The sequence below is a fragment of the Vidua macroura genome, chromosome 6 (assembly GCF_024509145.1).
Source record: "Vidua macroura isolate BioBank_ID:100142 chromosome 6, ASM2450914v1, whole genome shotgun sequence".
In the NCBI taxonomy this organism is placed as follows: domain Eukaryota; kingdom Metazoa; phylum Chordata; class Aves; order Passeriformes; family Viduidae; genus Vidua; species Vidua macroura.
Window position 1 is genome coordinate 11,279,902 of NC_071576.1, and position 20,074 is coordinate 11,299,975.

The window sequence follows — 20,074 nt, forward strand, 5'->3', positions numbered from 1 at the left end:
GTTAAGCATTAGATTTTATGATCTAGCTACAGTAGTGTCTCAGAAGTCACTATATATATTTTTTTTATTATAAAGTGGTTTAAGCAATCAAACCAGTGTTTTAGGTTTATTTTGGAGATGTGTTTTCTTTAATAGTTCATTTCAGACCAGAAAAACAATTTAATACATCCTTTATTTTGTTGTTCAGTGAAAAAAAAAAAAAAACCTCATGTTCTTTTGATAATTGCTGGAGAAATTAATGGAGTTTTTGGAAAAGGTTTTATGATATGTAAGAATTTAGAGTGAGATCCAAAAAAGCACTTAGGTGCATAAAGAAAAACTTAGGCAGAATCTAGATACCCAAATCCGAGGTAGTGATTCAAATGCTCTGTGCAGAGACTCAGAGACTGCACGGCAGAGGCTTCTCATGTTGCTAAGAGCTGTGTCTGTGGCACAGAGGATGCAGTGTCATGCAGCTGTGGCAATGCAATGGGTATTAGAAAACGAGCTGCTGCAGCTGATGAGGGGTAGAAGACCTGATACAACCAGCTTATCATAGTTTTGCTCTTACAGACCTGGCATGCTAGAGAACGTGTGCAGTCCAGAGAGAGCGAGAACTTGGTGCTGCTATACCTGAATGCAGTTACTGCTTGATTTCAAGTTGCAGAAGCTTGTGCTTTTGTTGATGCAAGATCTGTTTCAGCCTTATTGAAAATGAAAAAGTGATAGGAGAATTTTGAAGGAAGAAATCAGTAAATTTTTCATTTTCTACCTTCCACAAATAAACTAAAATTCATTAGTTATGTTACTTGCAATTTCTAGACATACTGTTTCTAGAGACATACTGTTTTTATGCATTAGCAGTGGGAAGATGCTTAAAAATTGTACATGGAGCTAAGAAACAATAGAAAAAGTGTTTCAAAAACTGCACTGAGATTCAAGTTTTGTCTTTGAATTTGAAATGCTGCTAGTTTAAATTTTACCTATCTACCTGGGGAGCTGAACTGTCTTGGCAAGGCTCCACTCTATATATGAGTTTCATTTCACTCTGTAATAGTTTCCACAAAATTCTAAGTGCTGTGGATGGAACTTTATGTTCACATCTTTAGTGTCCCAGACAAGGAACTACATTTTTGTTTACTGTAGATTGATTCGTAGTAAGAAAAACAAATCAAACAAACAATCAAAAAACAACAAAACAAAACAAACCCCCCAAAAAACCCCAACCCCCCAAAAAAACTCCAAAAAAAGTAAATTAATCTATATGTTGGCCGGTAGCAAAAATATAAAAATAATTGGTGACATCATTGTTATTAGCTGATAAGCTATTTCCTTCTGCTGTAAAGTGGATAGTTTGGAGCATACCTGAATGAGCTGGAAAATCCTACAAGACTTCTAAGTGGAAATGGGAATAATATTAATTGACAGCTGATTAACTTAAAATAATTTTTTGAGACCCATAAGATGAGCAAGTGGTAAGAGTAGAGGATTCATAAGGCAGCTGACAGAAACAAAACCTGTCTGATTTCATGAGTTCTAAGAACATTTAACTGATTATCAAATGTTGCTTTCAGAACACGACACAATACAAGTGGTTCATGACCTTCTGTGAGCAGCTTTATACATTGTATTTTCCTCACCCAAATGTCTGACAACCAGATTAAATCTGTTTCTTCCAGAGAGGCCAAGATTTTCCAGGGTTTTCACTGCTTGTGGTGATTTATAGCATGGGCCAAAGTCCATTTGCTGGACGGGAGCAGTCCCTGCTCAATATGTTAGGAATTACACAGTTTGTTTCACTGATGTGTTGATTGCATCTCATTCATGTGTGAAAAAGTGGTTAATTCTTTTACTCTAGTGTCTTCTAGGAATTGTGTTGACCCATGTGCATGAAGTTTGGCTGTGAACTGCAAAGAGAGCACTGCTGGGTGAAAATGTGAGTGTGACTCTCTGCCCAGGGGAGCCTCCATCATGCTTTTGCTTCTTCACTAGTAGAGCTGGGGAGCAGAGTCTGGTGGAGCTGAGAAGCTGGTGTAGGTGACAGCCCAGCCAGGTGTGGAAAAGGACTTGAATGTACAAACTAACATCACTTGAACCAGAAGTCCCAGGGATTTTGTTATAGGAAATTATTCCAGAGAGGCTCCTTCTGATTAATTGCCTCAGATTAATTTTCTGTACAAATTCTCAGGCAAGTCTGTGCTAGACAAATCATACCAGAAGTTGCTATCCCAGGGGTTAATATGGAAGACTTGCATTTAAATTCATACTCTATTGTAATCCAAATTAGCTTCTCTGTGTAGGTCAGTCTTCACATCTGTCAAGATGCTGGAATTTCCTTTTCTAGTTATTCTTTAAAACCCCAAAAATGTATTAGTAAACATAAGTTATTCGCTCCCCCCACCATCCTAGGCAACTTGAAATTGTCACTAAATGGCAATTTCTGCTTTTAATAGAGATTACATGCTACTCAAGGTTTTGAATAAATTACACTGACTGTTAAATTGACTGGCACTAGAAGTCAGTGGCAGCATTGTAATGAACTGTTACTAGATCATTTACAGTCAGGGAGCAACCATATAGCATTTACGTGCATATGCTGCTCTACTGACATGGAAATTGGTCTGACACACTTGACCTGTGTTAGCTGTGGAAATTCTAGACTGAAGCCAATTGCTACACTTCCCAAATACCACAGGCAAACCTGCTCTAATCTGGGAATCTCATTCCATAATATACTTCCATGTACTTTGGAGCACAAAACCAGAATATATTGTGTCTCTGTTAAAATATTTAAGTTGCTCTTCAATTGATGTCTTCACTGTATTCCAGCTGCAGGAGAGAGGAATTTGAAGATGGTTTACTTGAGCCAAATTTTGCATTGTTTAATTGAGCAAAATATTCAAAGGGCAATACAGTTCAATATATTTTCTGTTTTCCACTTAATTTAAAGTGAAGTGATAGGCAGAGCTCTTCTACTGTCACGGTAACCTAGGGAATTTACTTTCATAAATTTTCTTCCCAGATCTCCAAAACATGTATTCTCCCATGGGACTTAGAAGAGAGATCTGTGTGCAAGAGAATGTACAAGATTGACACTGATCTTGTTTTCTTGTTTTGGAACACTGCTGGAAGTCTATGGGTTTCAAGGAAACACTTGAGGACAGCAGCACATACTCATAGCTTTCTCCCACCTGCCCTCCCACTCCTTGACAAATACCTAAATCTGTCATACTCAGTGCATTTTACTCCTCATCTGTAGATGCTTTCAGGCAGAAAACCATGGATTTCTTTTACCAAATCCCGAAGATTTGGGTTGAATTTTGATCCTTAAACCATCTGCATTAAGCACTGTTGATAGGTCAGAAAAGAACTGAAGAGAATTTTCATATAAATTCTTTATTTATAAAAATAAGCACAGAAAACATTACAGTGATGCTTCTTACAAACCACTCTTTTGAGAATATAATTCCTGTGAATTACTATGGATTAAAAATCTACTATAAAGTTATTTTGGGCATGTTTAAAACCTCACCTCCTCCCTCTGTTCTATTTTCTTCTGACAGATAAGCAGCAAGGTGACTCTATTTTGAAGTAATTCTTTTACTGATATGAAAATAATATTTTACATTATTGTGTTTTGTTCCTTACTCCTGAGGATCTCAAAGCATATTAGATACCATATTGTATCTGTAGCAAGTGGTTTGTTTCCTACTGACACATACCCACTTGTGGGGCAAATGCAGCAACACATCACAGTTCATTTGAGGGGTCCATTCTGAGGCCCAAGGGGAATTTCTTTTGGTAGGAAAGGCAGAATTTCTTGTGCAACTGAATTTGAGCATGAACTTGAGGATACAAGAGAGGCAAGGGTCTCATACCCAGCCTCTTTCTGTCACATGCAATGAAGAATCTCACCAATATGCCATTTGATATGTAGATGAAGTTAGCTGTGCTGATTATTTGACACAGAAGTCGGAAGGTGTTGCTTTTTTGGCTTTTTAAGAACTTAAATGTGAACTCTTCCTTTACTTCTGCTACAGTAGGCACAGGGTAGAAGAGTGTTAAACCTCATAGTTCAGCCAGTTTCTGCTAATCAGCAGGAACCTGGGAACAGCACATATGCACCGTTTATCTTAATTGCTGGTTAAAATGCTTTATATAAAATCCCCTATGTCAGGACATGTTTTCCAGTACTGAATGAGCTGTTGAGTGTGTACAGCACATCAAAGGGGTAAGAAGAGGGCATTTTTAAAAATCCAGGTAGAATTATGTCAACACAATTCTGTATTTGGCTCAGTAGTGCTCCTGAAAGATTTGGATGTTGAATCAATCACATATAATGAGTGGAAATCTGGTGTGAACTTAGGCTCCTCTGAGTGACTGGCAGGGAGGCTCTGAGCTGGAATAGTCTTGTTCTTGTGGAACAGAGAACTCCTTGACTAAATGGAAGGCCTTATATTGTGTGAATGGGAGGGCTGAAAATTCCCAGGAAGCAATTTGTTTGTCTTCAGAAAGAGTACATGCTAAGCGTGGTTTCTGGCTCTATCTGTATTGATTATGTAACAACAGGTTGTACCATCTGTTTGGCAGTGGTCTATCATGCTGCTTGCTTCTATCATATATTTCTATTGCTAAACTTACCTTTGGGTTTCAGTTTAGATTTGAGGTAATGGATGTTTTAAGAGAAAAATGAGCCCTGATCTTCTTCCGGTCTCTCTTATATTTTCTTGAAGTGTCTTTCTTCTATTTGATGGCTGGACAGCAGCATTTTTAACAGATGTTTTTCACAGGCTATTGCATAATTATTTTTCAAGTGGTTTCTACAAGCAGATGTTTCCATGTCTTTGATCTTTCTCCTCCTGACACTTTAACACAAACAGCAGATTCCGCTGCTGCTGTCCTTTAGGTCCGTGAAAGAAAATACCATAAGAGTGATGTTGATTTTTTTTTTTTTCAGCCTATTTGGCAATGATAAACATGTACAGGAACAATTCTTCTCCCTTTCTCCCTTGTCACTAGCATTGCTTACAGATACTATCTCAGGCTTTCTCTTTTAGAAATGTTGCCTTTCCCCATGACCTTTGTCCATAATTTAGTACTTGATCTTTATTTTCTTCTGCAGCTTTGTTTCTGGTAACATCCTGAGCGTGCAGCTGTGAATCTTTTACTCTTTGGAGCTTTGGTGTATAATTTTTTTACCTCATGCCAAGGTAAATCACATCACTGTGGCACCTCCATCACTGTGAAGACCTTTTGACATGATTTTTTTTTTTCCAAATAACCTCATTTTTTTTCCTCTCTTGTGAATAGCTATTCAACAAATGGACTTTTCCATTGTTTGCAGAAATAATCCTGCTTTCTTGTAAACCATTTTGTTAGAGGACTTCCTAATTTGACTACTTGTTCCTCAAAGATTAAGGGAATGCAATGAAGAATGAAATAAAGGGCAGGCCCAGACAAGTTTCATCCAGCCATAATTTATAATTACAAAAGATGAACTCTAGCTGTTGGTCTAAAATTATGATAAATGTTTGAATCAAGAAAACAAAAACTTTCTAGTAAATCAACTCTCTGTCTTTATTTAAACCTGATAGATTTTGCCTCCAGCATGTAGAACGTTATCTGATGATGTCACATTACAGCTACCTGACGGACATCCTGTTCTCATTCTGGCTTATTTATTAATTAGTGTGGGTGTAGTAACAAGGATTCTGTTTTCATTGAGCCATTCAGCTGGTTGTCAGCCCACCTTCCTCTCCACTTATTTAACTCATATTCATTTTCTGTAAGAATGGTATTGAAGATAGTGTCAAAAGCCCTTCCAAAGTCAAAATAAATTACATGCACTGCTTGTCCAGCAGATTAATCTTATCATAGAAGAGTTGATTTCCTCTTCCTCAATTCATACTGACAAGAGTCTGTCACTTTTTTGTCCTGAGTATGTTTGGAAATGGCTTCCAAGATAGGCTTCAACACCTTACCATGGACCAAAGTGAGGCTGACTGGTCTGCAGTTCTCCAAAATCTCATTCTTGCTCTTCTTGAATACAGGAATCAGAATTTTTCCCACATAGAAACCTGTTCTGAGCACCCTAAGTGTTCATAGATAATTGAGAATTGCCTCACAATAGCATTGGCCAACACAAATATGTGCATCTTATGAAGTCCCATGGACTCATAGGTGTCCAGTTTGGTTAACTGATATTAGTTATCCTTGGTGGGAGAGTAATCCTTTGTCTAGACTTTCCCACTGGTGTCTAGGGCCTGGGATTCATCAAGGTAAACTACTTTCCTACTAATGACTGAGGTAAAGAGGGCACTGAATATAAAATCATAGAATCCCAGAATCAGAGAACCATAAAACAACACATGTTGAGGGAGACATTGTAAGAACATCTATGATCCAAGCTTTTGCAGAAAAGGGAGTCAGAGGAGATCATCTAGCACCCTGTTCACTTGTATCTTGAAAAGCTCCAGTGATGGGGACTCCACTGCACCTTTTAGGAGGTTGTTCCAGTGACTGTTCTTATGAAAATGAAAAATGAAAAAGGTCTTTCCTATATCAAGATGAATGAGTTGGCCTTTTTGATGTACCCTGTATCTTTCAGCAGCTGGCCCACTTTTCCCCTGGCTTTCCTTTTGCTGCCACTGTACTTGTAGAGGTTTTTCTTATTCCCTTTCCCATTCTTCAGCTGCTGGTAGACTTTGGCTTTCCTAATCCAATCTCTGTGTGATTAAACACTGCCTTTGTATTCTTCCTAGGTTCACCTACCTCTCTTTCTACATCTTGTATACTTTGTGTATGGGTTTTTTCAGGACCACCCTCTTCATCCATTCAGGCTTCCTGCCACCTTTGCTTGAGTCCCTGCACGTGGAGACAGACAGTTTTGGAGCATAGAGGAGGTGATCTTTGAAAATTAACCCTCTATCATGGACCCCTCTTTGCTCCAGGACTCTCCCACAGGATTCTTCCTGAACTAGTTCTTAATCAGGTCAAATCTTCTCTTCTGAAGTCTAATGTGATTCTGCTTCTTGCCTGATTCTCTCTCCTTAGGATCATGAATTCCACCATCTTATGGTCACTGCAATTAAGTTACCCAACCTTCAGGACTCTGACCACTTCTTCGGTGTTTACTCCTTCTGTTTGTGGCACCAGGAGGACAGCTTGAGTGAATGACAGGACTTTACTGATCCCAGGAATCTCTGAGCCTTCTCTTTCCCAACAAAAATTTGAAGCTCCATGAAATCTTGAGGGTTTTTTCTGCTTTTTCTTTTTCTTTTTCTTCTTTTCTGGGTTGGTGATTATCTTAGTGTTTTAATTTTCTGGCAAAGTTAGTGATCGCTTTGCCAATAAAAACAATTTTTATCAGTTTTATTATGACATAAAAGTTTGATGAAGAATGAATTTGCATTTGACTTTTCATATTGTTGTTCTTTTCCCTGAACTATTTATCCTGTATCTAATTGTTTTTCCTGCTGTGTGATAAGTTCTGATGACCACAAAAGGGTGGAACATGACAGAACATGTAACAGATGAGGATGCTCTTTGTTTCAATTTTTCTATTCTCCAGGTATCTATTGAATTATCTACTCATTAAGATGTTCTACTTTATCTGGTCTTTTTCATCTGTTTTTTCAGGCTCAAATTTCTTTTTAAAGTACTGCTAGGCATTCTTAAGCCAAAAAAAAGAGACATGTTTACTTCAGCAAGTAGAGATATAAATGTAGTCTTGCAACAAAAGGAACCAACTGGTCAGCCTTGTAAAACCATGGGAAACTTTCTTGCAGATTACAGAAAATAAAAGAAGAAAGTTTGCTAATTGTAGTATATTTATTAACTATGTGGAACAGTCTAACCATAATCCTAGCTGTACAAAAAAAAAAAAAAAAAAAAAAAAAAAGGGGAAAAGAAAAGCTAGTGACTGCTGTACTGTAGTATTTCCTTCTTTTCCAAAGCATAATCCAACCCTTTCTAGAATTAATGTACACAAGTCACTTTAACTGCTGGCTGCAAAACTTTTGGCAGTTTGTTTGATATTCCAGCCAATCTTTGTATAAAAAATAATCTTAATTGTTTATAGGTTTGTCCTTCTGTCCAGAGTTTCTTCCATAATCTCTTATTTTGAAAAAAAAACTGTACTTACAGGATGCTATTAAATAGTTTGGGCCTTGCATTGAAAGGTTGTGGTTAGTGGGCAGGAGATTCATAGAAGTTGGAATCATTAGACACATGTTTATCAACAGTTGAAAAAGAATAAAATAAATGAGGCAATTCCACCTAAATATTCTCATGTAGTATTCTTATTACGCAGTATGAAAATGATTTAAGTTTTCACAATTAACTCGTTTTTGTTTTTTAAAATTTTTGGAAATATAGAATCACAGAGAAATAAGTGACTTGTTAATTACTCTCTCCACATTGACTGTAGGATGGAAAGGGAGCTAACTCTGAGATGAGGTTGATGATTATTATGACTATTTCTGCTGATTCTTTTTCCAGTGTCAATGTGTGTACTATGTTGACAAGGTAGGTGAGAATTTTTGGACTGTCGTAATTGCACATTCATGGAATTTAGTAGTAAGCTGGTGTCAAGACTGTATGCAAGGGTGTAAGCAACCCTTTCATTTGCTTAAGAGTATACTTAGATTAGTCTTGGCTTTGTATTTGATTGAGAGGAAAGACAGTAGATGGAGGGGATCGCCATTTTTGAATCTCACCTGGCTCTGGCTGAAGTCAGTGATGCCTCACTGCGCAAAAACCCCTCTGAACTGTGTTTGAAGATTTTTATTTGCCCCCTAAAAGCATTTGATGCTTAAAGACTGGATGTGGCATGGTTAGTTAGTGCCATGGTTTAGTTGATAAGGTGGTGATAGGTCCTAGGTTGGACTTGATGAACTCCAAGGTCTTTTGCAACCTAATTGATTCTGTGATTCTGCGACATTATTTTATGTCTGGGATAAATAGCCCTGTGGAATAGGTTTGATTAGTTCAGATGCTGCATTTCACTGATATTTCTACGCAGTACTATAGTTTTTGGGAAGGAAAGATGTGAAATAATTTTTTTTAGTCATCAGAGAATCCAAACAGGACATTTATTCCTCATAGCCATAAGACTAAATCTGTATGTGAATGATCCAGCTTTGTTCCTAGGCAGTAAATAACACATGCTGCTAAAAATAACCAGCCATTTCCACCAATTGTTTAAAAAGGGGAGAAAGGTCTTATTGAAGGGGCAATTAAAATTCCAAAATAAAATACTTAAAAACTCAGGAAATTGCAAAATGAACCTTCATGCTTCTCTGTGTATTTTCAAGAAGTTGCAGGTTTTAACTGCATGGTATTTTACTTAATGATTTCAGATTGTCTGGAATTTATGTAACACCTTTAGATATTTTTAAAGGAAGTGAGGTTCAGAATAATTAGTGACTGATAACTCACTGAAGATAGGTGAGAAAAAGGAAAAAGGTAGTGACTAGCTTTGGAAAGGAGGGGAAAGAAATATTAGAAAGAACAGACTGATCAATATAAATACAATTTCCCTCCAAATCTGGAGAAATTGCAAACAACCTAAATTTAAACACATAGAATACACAGACAACAGCACCCACTGTGTGAAGAACAGTCAGTAACAAATTGCATCAGTTGTCTGTGTCAAGCCAATCCACAACAGAGCAGCAGACCCTGGATACAGAAGAATTAGCAAGTCTATACAGATTTTAGTAAGATCTTTGATATTGCTTTATATAGCATTCTAATGAGAATCAAGGCAAATATTCTCAATTAACCTGCTGTGCAGTGGGTGAAAAAGAGGCTTACTAAGTGTATCTAAATACTACTTTTTATTAGTACTTTAATATATTGAATGAGTATCTGTTGGGGCCTCCCAGCATTCAAGGTTTTAAGCAGTGTCCTTTATGATGGTATTGAATAGGCTTATGAAGTTTGCAGTTGACACTAACTCTATATGCGCTAAAGAAAATAATTAGAATTTAAAAATACATTTAGAAATGAAGTTCAAAGATTGTTTGACAGACAAGTAGAAGTTACTGCACTTACAGGAGTAATCAAACGTGTAAATGCAGAATGGACAACCCAAGTAGAAACTATGGAAAATCACTAAGGTAACAGTGGGTCTGAAGCTGAATGTCAGTTGACAAGATGATTTTAAAGAGAGATCTGAAAGTATTTGGGATGATTAACCTAAAGAAGAGAAGACCTAAGAGAGTACATAGTGGGAGAAGAACTAATAGCATCAACTGTGACAAGAAAGGTTCTGATTAGAAGTAAGGAAAACAGTTCTAATGGCAAGGGAGGTGAAGTGCTGGAACAGATTGCTTACTGTTAGCTTGGAGCATCCATCAACAGATGAGACAAACAGCTGTTAGGAATGACACGGTTATAACTGATCCTGCTGTACTGTGGGCTGGGGGGAAATGGGTAACCTCTGGAGTGATTCTGTGTTTCTGTTTATGACATTTTCCTGCAGAATTCTTATTAAAAACAAGAGTTGCAAATGGAGCACTTGTGATTCCTGCCGTCTGCACACTAAGTATTTTTACAGCAGTGTATCTGTAGTACTCAAGGAATCTCCTTGAGTAGAAACACAGTGGCAATTCACTTTATTTAGCAGGTAAGCATTTTACTAAATTCACTCAATTATCATTCATATTGTGTGGTGTGGGTTTGGCCCAAAATTCATCAACAGGCAGAATGGGTTAATAAAAAGGGCAGGCAACCAGTCTTCCTTGCTTTGCTGCTGACTCTTTTTGTAATCCATTTTAAATCCCTTGGGCTCCCTTTGGATTCTTTCCCATGTTTTTTTGCTGTATTTTTCCCCCTACATGATTCAAGGTCTTGCTTGATGCAAGCACTGGTAAAAAGGGATTATGCCACTGTGGGTGTTTGTGTAACACCTGGTATTACAGTGCTTGAACTTAATTGAATATTCAGTGTGCTACTGTAACACAAGTAATCAGCCACAATAACCCACACTGAAGACCACAAGTCTTCCTGTTGACTCCAGTGGAAGTAATTGAATCAGGCCTTAAATGAATGAAGAGGGGATCTTAAAAGGATATTCTTGGTCAGTAGTCTCTCCAAATGTCTTCACGTCCTTGTGCCATCCTATTCTCCTGTTCCCATTTCCTTGTGTGAGCTGTCATCTTTCTCTGATTTGATGTGTCCCTGCTGTAGCATTTTGAAATGCAGAATGCATGAAATATGCCTTTCATATGAGCATGAATTCTAGTTTTGTTCAGACATGTCTGTGGTCAAAATCTGATATTCTCTGTCTAGTCTTATAGTTCAGAGGCCACTCTTTCAACTTATCTAGGAAAGCATATTTTCCTAGAGAACTGGCTAGTACATGAGGTATATAGAGAATGGAATATTTTAAAAATCATGTGTAACTCATACAAAAATGTAGGTCTAATAGCACAAGTCACAGCATGCTACATTTCAGAATCTATTTTTTACTTTTCCTGTCATTTAAAGCCAGTATTTCTTTAAGTTTTACATAATGTACTTTTTCATTGGGAAAAAAAAAATCAGAGTCTAGCTAATAGTGAGACAGCTTAAAAATAATTGTAACTAGGAACTGGGCCATGATTAAAATTGTTCAGCTGTTCATTTTATTGTTTGTTCCCAAAACCTTAAATGCACTCTCTGAGAACAATAACAACAGTTAGCATGTAACTCTGTATGGGCCAATTCATGCAGTCTTCTCTCAACCCTTTCTTCCTGCAGAAAAACTCCTGTTTAGGGGATTTTGTAAGGAATTCAGGGCTGGAACTATCTCTTCTAGCTATTTTGTAATTATAACCTGGAAACTACCAAGGAGAAAGGAGAAAAAACCAGAAGAAACAGAATGAAGTCTACCTTACCAGCATAACTGGATTTGAGGGAGTGAATAGAACAAAACAGGCTGTGATTGCCCCTTTGAATAGTATCTGCATCCTTGTCAGCCTCTGTGATATTTGTGTGTGGGATATTTACTATTGGGTTTCCTACAAGAGGGATAAATCTCCTCAATGAGGGTTATAGTGATAGGAACTGCAAAGAAAAAAAAATATACAGAAAAAAGATGATGGCCACTTGCTACAGTAAAACAAACTGGTTCCATAAGTAAGAAATCATATTTGCTGTCAGTTGACCTTAGCTGAGTTATGGAAGGTGGCAGCTTCTTCAGGCAGTGGCTGGTTGACCTTCTTGGTTGCTTGATTTGGCCTCTTTGAGTCTACAGAACTAGGCACTTCTGATGTTAAAAATGGACTTTTCTCCTGCACATCTTCTGAAATCTTGTTCTGTATTTCCACATGCAGAACAAACTTTTAAAGGCTGATGGTGATATGCAGGGAATTGTAATCTGTTGTGGCTGAGCTCAGAAGTGATAAGCCACATTTAGGGTGAGATTCTCAAAACTACATTGCTGTTCAACAGCTGTTGGAAAATTTAGTCCTGCAGGCACCTGTGAAAGTTGCACCCGAAGTGCCAATTTATAGCCAGATAGAGTATATACAAAGATTATATAGTTCACAATGCCTTTCCACTATAAAACCTCTTATGACATTAATATTTTGATTTCACTGAATTTCAGCTGGGTAAGCAAGTGTGTATGGGATGCACAATTGGGTCCTTTTATTGCATATTTAGGAAGAGCTACTGTGAGCATAATTTGAACCTTTTCTCTCAGGAGAAGTATTGAAACCTCATTCACGTTTTAGGATGAGTAAGGATGTGGTGTCACTCACTGCAGGAACCTCATTTAGAGCCCATTGATGTCAATGGAAACACTTCCCTTTGCCTCAGTGGGCTATGGACCAGGAATATGCAAGAGTAAGTGAACTAAGGATTCTGCTGACTGTATCGTATAGTATATGTTGTACAGTTTTACTAAAATAAACACATTTACTTAGCCAAAATACTTAATGTTTAATTTAAAAAACACATTATTAAAAGAATGGATTTTGCTTTACTGATGTTTTAAGCTTTAATTTAATGTAACATAGTGAAAAAGACACCAAATATTCTAGTTTTGTTTCATTAGAACCAGATGGTCCATGAAAGACTTTTGGCTAAACTAGAGTTGGGAAAGCTTATAAACTCTGACTAGTCTGAAAATGTGCTCAAAATTGCTATATCAGATGATATGCCCAGTTTTATAATGTGAAATTCTTTGGCTGTTTTACTAACATCCTGGTAAGGTGCTGTACAATTTAGGCAATTACAAGAAACTCTTTTGGATGCTACTGTCATTATTGTTCTGCTTTGGAACTGGAAAAACAACAAAATTGCTCTAATGCAAGTGAAGTATCCGAGAAAACATCACAGTGATGTTGTTAGTGAAGAACTAATGAGGAAAAAGAATTGTTATTATTGACTTATTTTTTTTATATGATGAGACAAATTTGTTTGTCTCAAAAAATTAAAACACTCCAACAAAATGCCCCAACCTAAAACCTCATGACCTTCATCCTGAAAGAATGATAAATCTTTTCTCTTTATCCTAACAACACTGCTGGTATGGTAAATATACATCCCCAGCTGACAGTGATCAGACAGAATATTAACTCCAGAATGAAATATTAAAGTAATAATGACCAGCAGGAATGATATATGCAATTTGAATTTACTTCAGTACTGTTTTCACTGCAGTCCTCTGGCAGTCCTTCTGTGTCCTGGAAAATGTCTTGTGTGTTCTGATGAGTGGAAGGCAGAGACAGTTTTGATGAGGTAGAGAGGTAGGAATTGAAAAGAAATTGCTCAGGAGAAATACAGGTAACCTGAAATGTATTTCCTCTTGCTAATAGAAATTGAGAGAAAAACAAATGCCCATAACAGGTCACTAGGGTTCAACTACATTTAAGGTCAAAGGTAACTTTTATGGCATTCTGCCCTGACTTATATAACAGATTGCTGATTGCAATTGAATCAGAGCATATCAAGGGTCTTTGGTTGCTACTCTTAAAGGTCTTGATTACATTATACAATAGTTTCATACCTTGGGCATTAGGAATGGATTTTCAAAACTTTTTTCCTGTGATTTTCTACTAATCCTTCTCAGGTGAGAACTTCTTGCCTCCGCTGTGTTAGTGGTTTCATTGTTCCTAACTAAGCTTTTTCATGCAGGAGGCAAACAGGATCAGGTTCTCTGGGCAGGTATGTCTTAATTTCAGTACTGAAACATGGTCTTGCTCTGTTTTGCAAGTACAGATCAAACTGGATTCAATAGGGCTACTCACCGAGTAAAGGCTGGGATGGAAAGTCCTTTCAGGAAGTCAAACTACCTTTAAAAGAAAACCAATCTTGCAACCACAGCAATATGAGGGCTGCAGTAGGTAACACAAATGCTCGATTCAGCAGCATTGGATCTCTAAACAAGTCAAAGTTATAATTGTTCTATGACATTTAGTTTCTTTCCAACTTCTTACTCAAATCCCTGGTAGCTCTGCTAGCCTGATTTTTTCCCCCAGGTAGCTGTATATGTATACATATACATGTATATGTAGGTGTGTGTGCAAACACATATTTTCATGTGTATGTCTGATAAGGGTTGTTAATTTATATCTCTGATTTGCACAACAAAGTCAGGTGGGTATATATAGCCCAGCAAATATTGACAAGTCCTTTGGTCTTCTGCAGTCTCACAGTAGGGTGCTAGTTTAGGATTTTCTTTGCTTTTAATCTGTCTGGATTTAGGACATGCCTTTTCCTTTGAACATTAAGGTCTAGTGAATCAGGCAACCCTGACTTTATACATTGTAATTGACAATTTACATCTATTAGGGAGTTTAAATGAAACGTTTTATTGCCTCTACATGCTCAAACAGACTCTTTCAGAATTAAAGATAATTAAAAAAACCTTAATGATCATTAAAAGGCATGACTTGCACAATTCTCTGTACAAAATCACAGAATTGTTTTGTCTTTGCCTTATTAGGCATTAACAATTATTTGGAAGATAACTTGTATCTTAGTGAGGTTTTTGAAAAACTACTGGGTGTCAAGTTTGTCAGGGAACTTGAAGCAAGAAAAACTTAATGTGACTTTGGGTTAATATTTCTCAAGAGTGTCTATGTCATAAAACCCAAGACATTTATTTGCATAATTTGGCCTTAGGATACAGGGAGGAGTGGGGAATAGGCAGAGGAAAATGTACTGGAGGAGTAGTAGAGATTTTGATCAGAGAGCCTGTCAGAAGCTTGTGAATTTGTACAGAGCTGTATGTCTTTAAAAAATTAAGTGGAAAGAATCTTGACTCAGATGTCTATAACCATTTCTTAATCTGTGACCTACAATTTTTCCTTTTAGAAAATACAGAGTCTTCAAAACTCACATTTTAAAATCACCGTGGAAATCAGAGCTCAGGCAAAGATTTAACTTTGGAGCAAGCAATTATATTAAAAGATATTTTACATTTTATCAGTGAACCTCATTGTTGGTCCCTGAATGAGTTATGTATCCAGACAAGTCCTGCAAAAAATTAAATCCTTCCCTTTATAACTAATGCGTGTCTTTGCATTGTGCCCCAAGTATCTAGCACCACTGGTGCCAGAATAGGGACCTAGTGGAGATCCTGATTTATACTTTCCTCCCTGGCTTCTGCTCTTGCTTTAGAGAGGAATGAAGGAAATTCTAGAAGAATCAAACCATCTCTTCTCCCAGAATATCAACTCAGTGCTTCAGGTCTTTGTGGTTCCAACATAAAACCAGCAACTGCTCAACCAATTTTAAGCTTAAGTGTTCTCCCTGGACCATGTGCTGTAAAGTGGCCCATGCACATGGAGCAACTCTTGGACATCTGTCAGCCACTACCTGCTCTGAAGGGATTGACCTCTACAAGGAAATTTAGATGCTGTAGAATGCCAAACACTCATTAGTCTTCCTGATAACAACCTTGAGCAAACACAAAGGACTGTATACACTATGCTGAGCAGTGTAATTACTTGTATTTGTTTTAATGGAGATGTCAGAACAGGCATCTTGTGGCTTCAAAGTACTTTGGTTGTAAATATGAAAGATAATATTAAAAATGTCTTAAAAGACAGCTTGTAAAGTAGGTAGAGACCATTTCTTCTTCTTCCCCACTCACTTTATAGCTTCCCTCTGCAATGTAAATAAAATTAGAATTGGTGGTCTGGCAACTTTGACAGTTGTAAGTAACAGTTATTGCAAGAGAGAAGCAAATAACATAATGATCTACTCGCTCGGCCCATTTTTCAAATTTATATTTTGTCCTTAGGTCAGGAGATATTTGAAAGCTGATGCTACATAAACCTGTGCTTTGGTCCTAGAACTAGCAGATAAAACACATGGTAAATACTGAAACCCCAAAGAGAAAAAGCTGTTTTGAGATTTTAGGTTAGAGTAAACAGAAAAAGCTGTTTTGAGAGTTTAGGTTAGAGTCTAGGAAGTCAGGAAAAAGGGGGAGGAAATACAGGCTTTTTAGTGATTGCTTTAAAGTTATTTTGCATGTTAGTTCACAATGAGATTCTGTAGCTCTGCATATAAGGAAAGAGTATATTGTAATTTCGAAACAAATTAGAGAAATATCCAATAGTCCCTTAAACTGTTTGAATCCATTTAATACTAAGAAGTGAAGAGGCCAGACAAATCCGTGGTAGTGTTTTAGACTGGCTGACCTAGTTGAAGGCTATCTCATAGGTGCTTAAGGCCACACATGAAGTAGTAAATGCAAAACCCTGTGAATGGACAGCCATGTGGACCTTTACAGCCGGAAGAAAAGTGCAATTTATTTGAAAGTTATAGCTCAGCATGACCATACTAGCCAGGAATTGTCAGGACAATGTGCAGCAGAAATTCTCATTCTACTTTTCATTAGGTGGCAAGGTGACATCAGCAGTGCCTACTAGCTCTGGTGTTGACTTTGTGCCAGGGGGAAGCTGTTGGAGAAGAGCACAAGGAGGAATTTTTGTGCCACTGCATTCATTTGGCATTGGGAAGCTCAGTTCATGTATTCAAGTCGTAGCTTCTAAGGGCAGAAGGGAGCATGGTGAGTGCTCCCTGGACCTGGTGCCGCACAAAATTTTGGAGACTCGTTGCTGCTTCTGCAATCTGTTATGTAACTCTGTAATAGCTCCTATGCCAGTGCATACCCTCAGACAGGATGGTTTTAACATGAATCAAGCTAACCAGCCAGCCAGATGTTTTGAGGCACATAATGTAATTATTGATATGAAAATCAAAACAAGGTACCATATAAAGGCAGCCACTGTTAGATCATTACAGATGAGACCATCAGTCTTGTTGCTGTAACAAACTCTGTATTCATTATTTTTGCTCAGGATATTTTTTTTCTTTGCCTGAATTGGCTGTTCTCTTAATGAATATTGCAAATCATAACCCAAAATATATGCCTTGAGCTGTCTTGATTTTTGATTTGCAATGAAGGTTTCGGGAGCTTGATTTGTGCCATTGCAAAACATTTCCTGATGGAGGAAAGGGGGAGACATGCCATGGAGGGCTGGAGAATTCTGTGTGACCAAGCAGTGAAACAGACCTCTGATTCTGATTACAGAGTAATCTCCATGCTGTGTTTGGACTTCACCCTGGACTCCCTCTCCTTCACAGGAGGTAGTGCTGATTTTGACAGTGTTTTCATAAAGACTTGAAGTGTTTCAACGAAGAGATTGAAGCTTTTACTGCTAGTGATGTATGTCAACTCTGTTAGTATCATAAATGGAAAATTTTGGGGGAAGAAGTGAAATTGTTTTTCCAGGCTGATATAAAAAGGACTTTTTAAACTTACTTTCTTCTCTCCAGGTAATGTGTTTTATGTTTTGAAAGACTGTAGATTAAGTTCTGGTTGAAACCACAGCAAAATAGAAGTAAAATAAGAAGAAAACCATCAAAACCAAATGTCTGTTAAAAGCTACTGAGAAAAAGCTGTTGTTTTTTTTTAGTTGAGATATTTCAACTTTTCAATTAAATCATATGCTTTATGCATATTTGACCTTTTTACAAAAAAAAGCCATAAAATTTTATTGACTGCCACAAGTTGCAATAAAAGTGGAGTTCCAATAAAACAATTATGAAGAATTTTAAAGACAAATTAATTAGCTAAGAATTCAAATTTGTCTGTACCATAACGTGCAGCAAGCATATGTGTCCAGTGGCAACTGGGAATAATATGAAGACACCTGTTAACATCTGCTTTCTGTGTATCATTTACTGTCCAAGCATTACAACCTCATTGTCACATTGACCTTAAACTAAAGTCAGTCTTGAAGTAAGAACAATGAGTCACAGTAATTGCTTGGATCAAGCAAAGGACCAGAAGCTCTTAGAGCTGTTCACCTTCAGGGCATGCTTTATAGCCCAGCTTCTTGAACAGATATCTAGGGAGAATTGGGATGGGTTGGCCTCTATGAGATGGGGAGATGTTGTGCAATAGGATCTTCTTGCTGGCTGGTTCTTTCATGTGGGTGGAGTTTTGTTGTTCTTATTTTTATTGTTATGGATTGTGAGATGGGGAATTGTTTTTCCATTAGCGAAGGCAAAACAACTGCTTTCAGTGTAGAGTGACCTTTTTGATTATGTACATGAACCACAGACAAAAAGAACACAATAAAATACTCTACGGGCAAACACAGTGAGCTTGACTCATCACTATGTTACTGCAGTTCTCTACCAGGTCAGTTCAACTGAACAAAGACGGAACTTTACCACCCGTATTATCTGAACCAACGGGGTCTCATTCTGCCCCTGACCAGAATGCTGATTTGTAGAGGATGAACACTGCTCATTCTTTGTGGAGAGAGAATTATTATCCATGGCAATCTAGAGTGTGAAGAAAAGCTTGGCCCAGAATGCCGAGGTGGAGGATATATATCATGTGGTATGTATATCACATATACAACATGATGTATCCTGACATGGCTGTTTTTTGAAGAATGTTCTGAACAATTAGACTAAACAAAAAGATCAGTAAAAGTTGCATTTTCTAGTTCACAATGACCTCCATGATATCAGAGAAGGTGTCAGCACTTTGACTGTTTTACAGAAAATACTTGCAACTATGTCAGTTCTAGGAAATGGGCCTCCTAATGGGTAGTGGCTGACATAACACATATGTCACACTTATCCTTGTTAGGATGTTTTGAGGCTTTCCTTTGAGTAGCTCCCTACCACAGAAATAAATCATCTCCTCATAGAGAGCAGATGAACAACAACATGTGAAAAGAGGATTTATGGCTGTGGCTGCTTTTCTGACTGCCGTAGGTGCCCCGCACTGCAGTTCCATAGTGCCTCCTAGAGGCCCTGGCTCCAGGCAGGGAGGCAGGCAGCTGCACTGTCGCTGATGGCTTGGGGCAGCTCGCAGTGCCAGTTGTGTGTTTACCAGCGTGTTGGCCGATTTCCTCCGCAGCTGCTGTGACTTGCGAATATTTGATTCCTTTAATGCAATAGAAATGTTCGGTTCTTGGCCTCTTAGCCACTGTAGTGTGTCTGTTAAAATGAGATTAGTGCTCTATGGTTGCTGGCTTCCCTTTATTCCCTCACTGTGGATAGCTACACCTTCCAGGTGAAGAAAAGGAATCCTTGCTTCCCAAGAGATGGCAAATCTAGGTGAGAAGTATGCAATTCTGTGAAGGACAATCACAGAGCAGCACATTGATTGGCAGACTTGACTACATTGTAAACACTTTTAATCTTCAGCCAAGTTAATGGCTTGCAAAACCCAGACAAATTTGTTTCAGATAAGTGATTCCAATAGGCTGTTCTCCTGAAAACAAAGCAAATTGTACACTGACTATGCAAACGATGGCTATTCTCACAATCTCTAGATAGATGCTTGTTAGGAACATTTTCACCTGTGTTGACACTGGGTTACTTCCAGTAGTATAGAAAAGAAAGTGGAATGCAGATTTAATAGAGGATAGAAAAGGATGAGTTTGGACATTCAACCTGTCACTTCTTTTGGCACTTGGGATCCAGATGGTATATTTCTGGCATCTGCATTGTCCAGGCTTTTTTTCTCTGTAACTTGCCTCATTCAAAGTGGTTAGGATTGATATTATGTGACACTGTTTTGTACAGACCATTAAACATTTCTGAGATGGGTTAAATCATTTCAGTG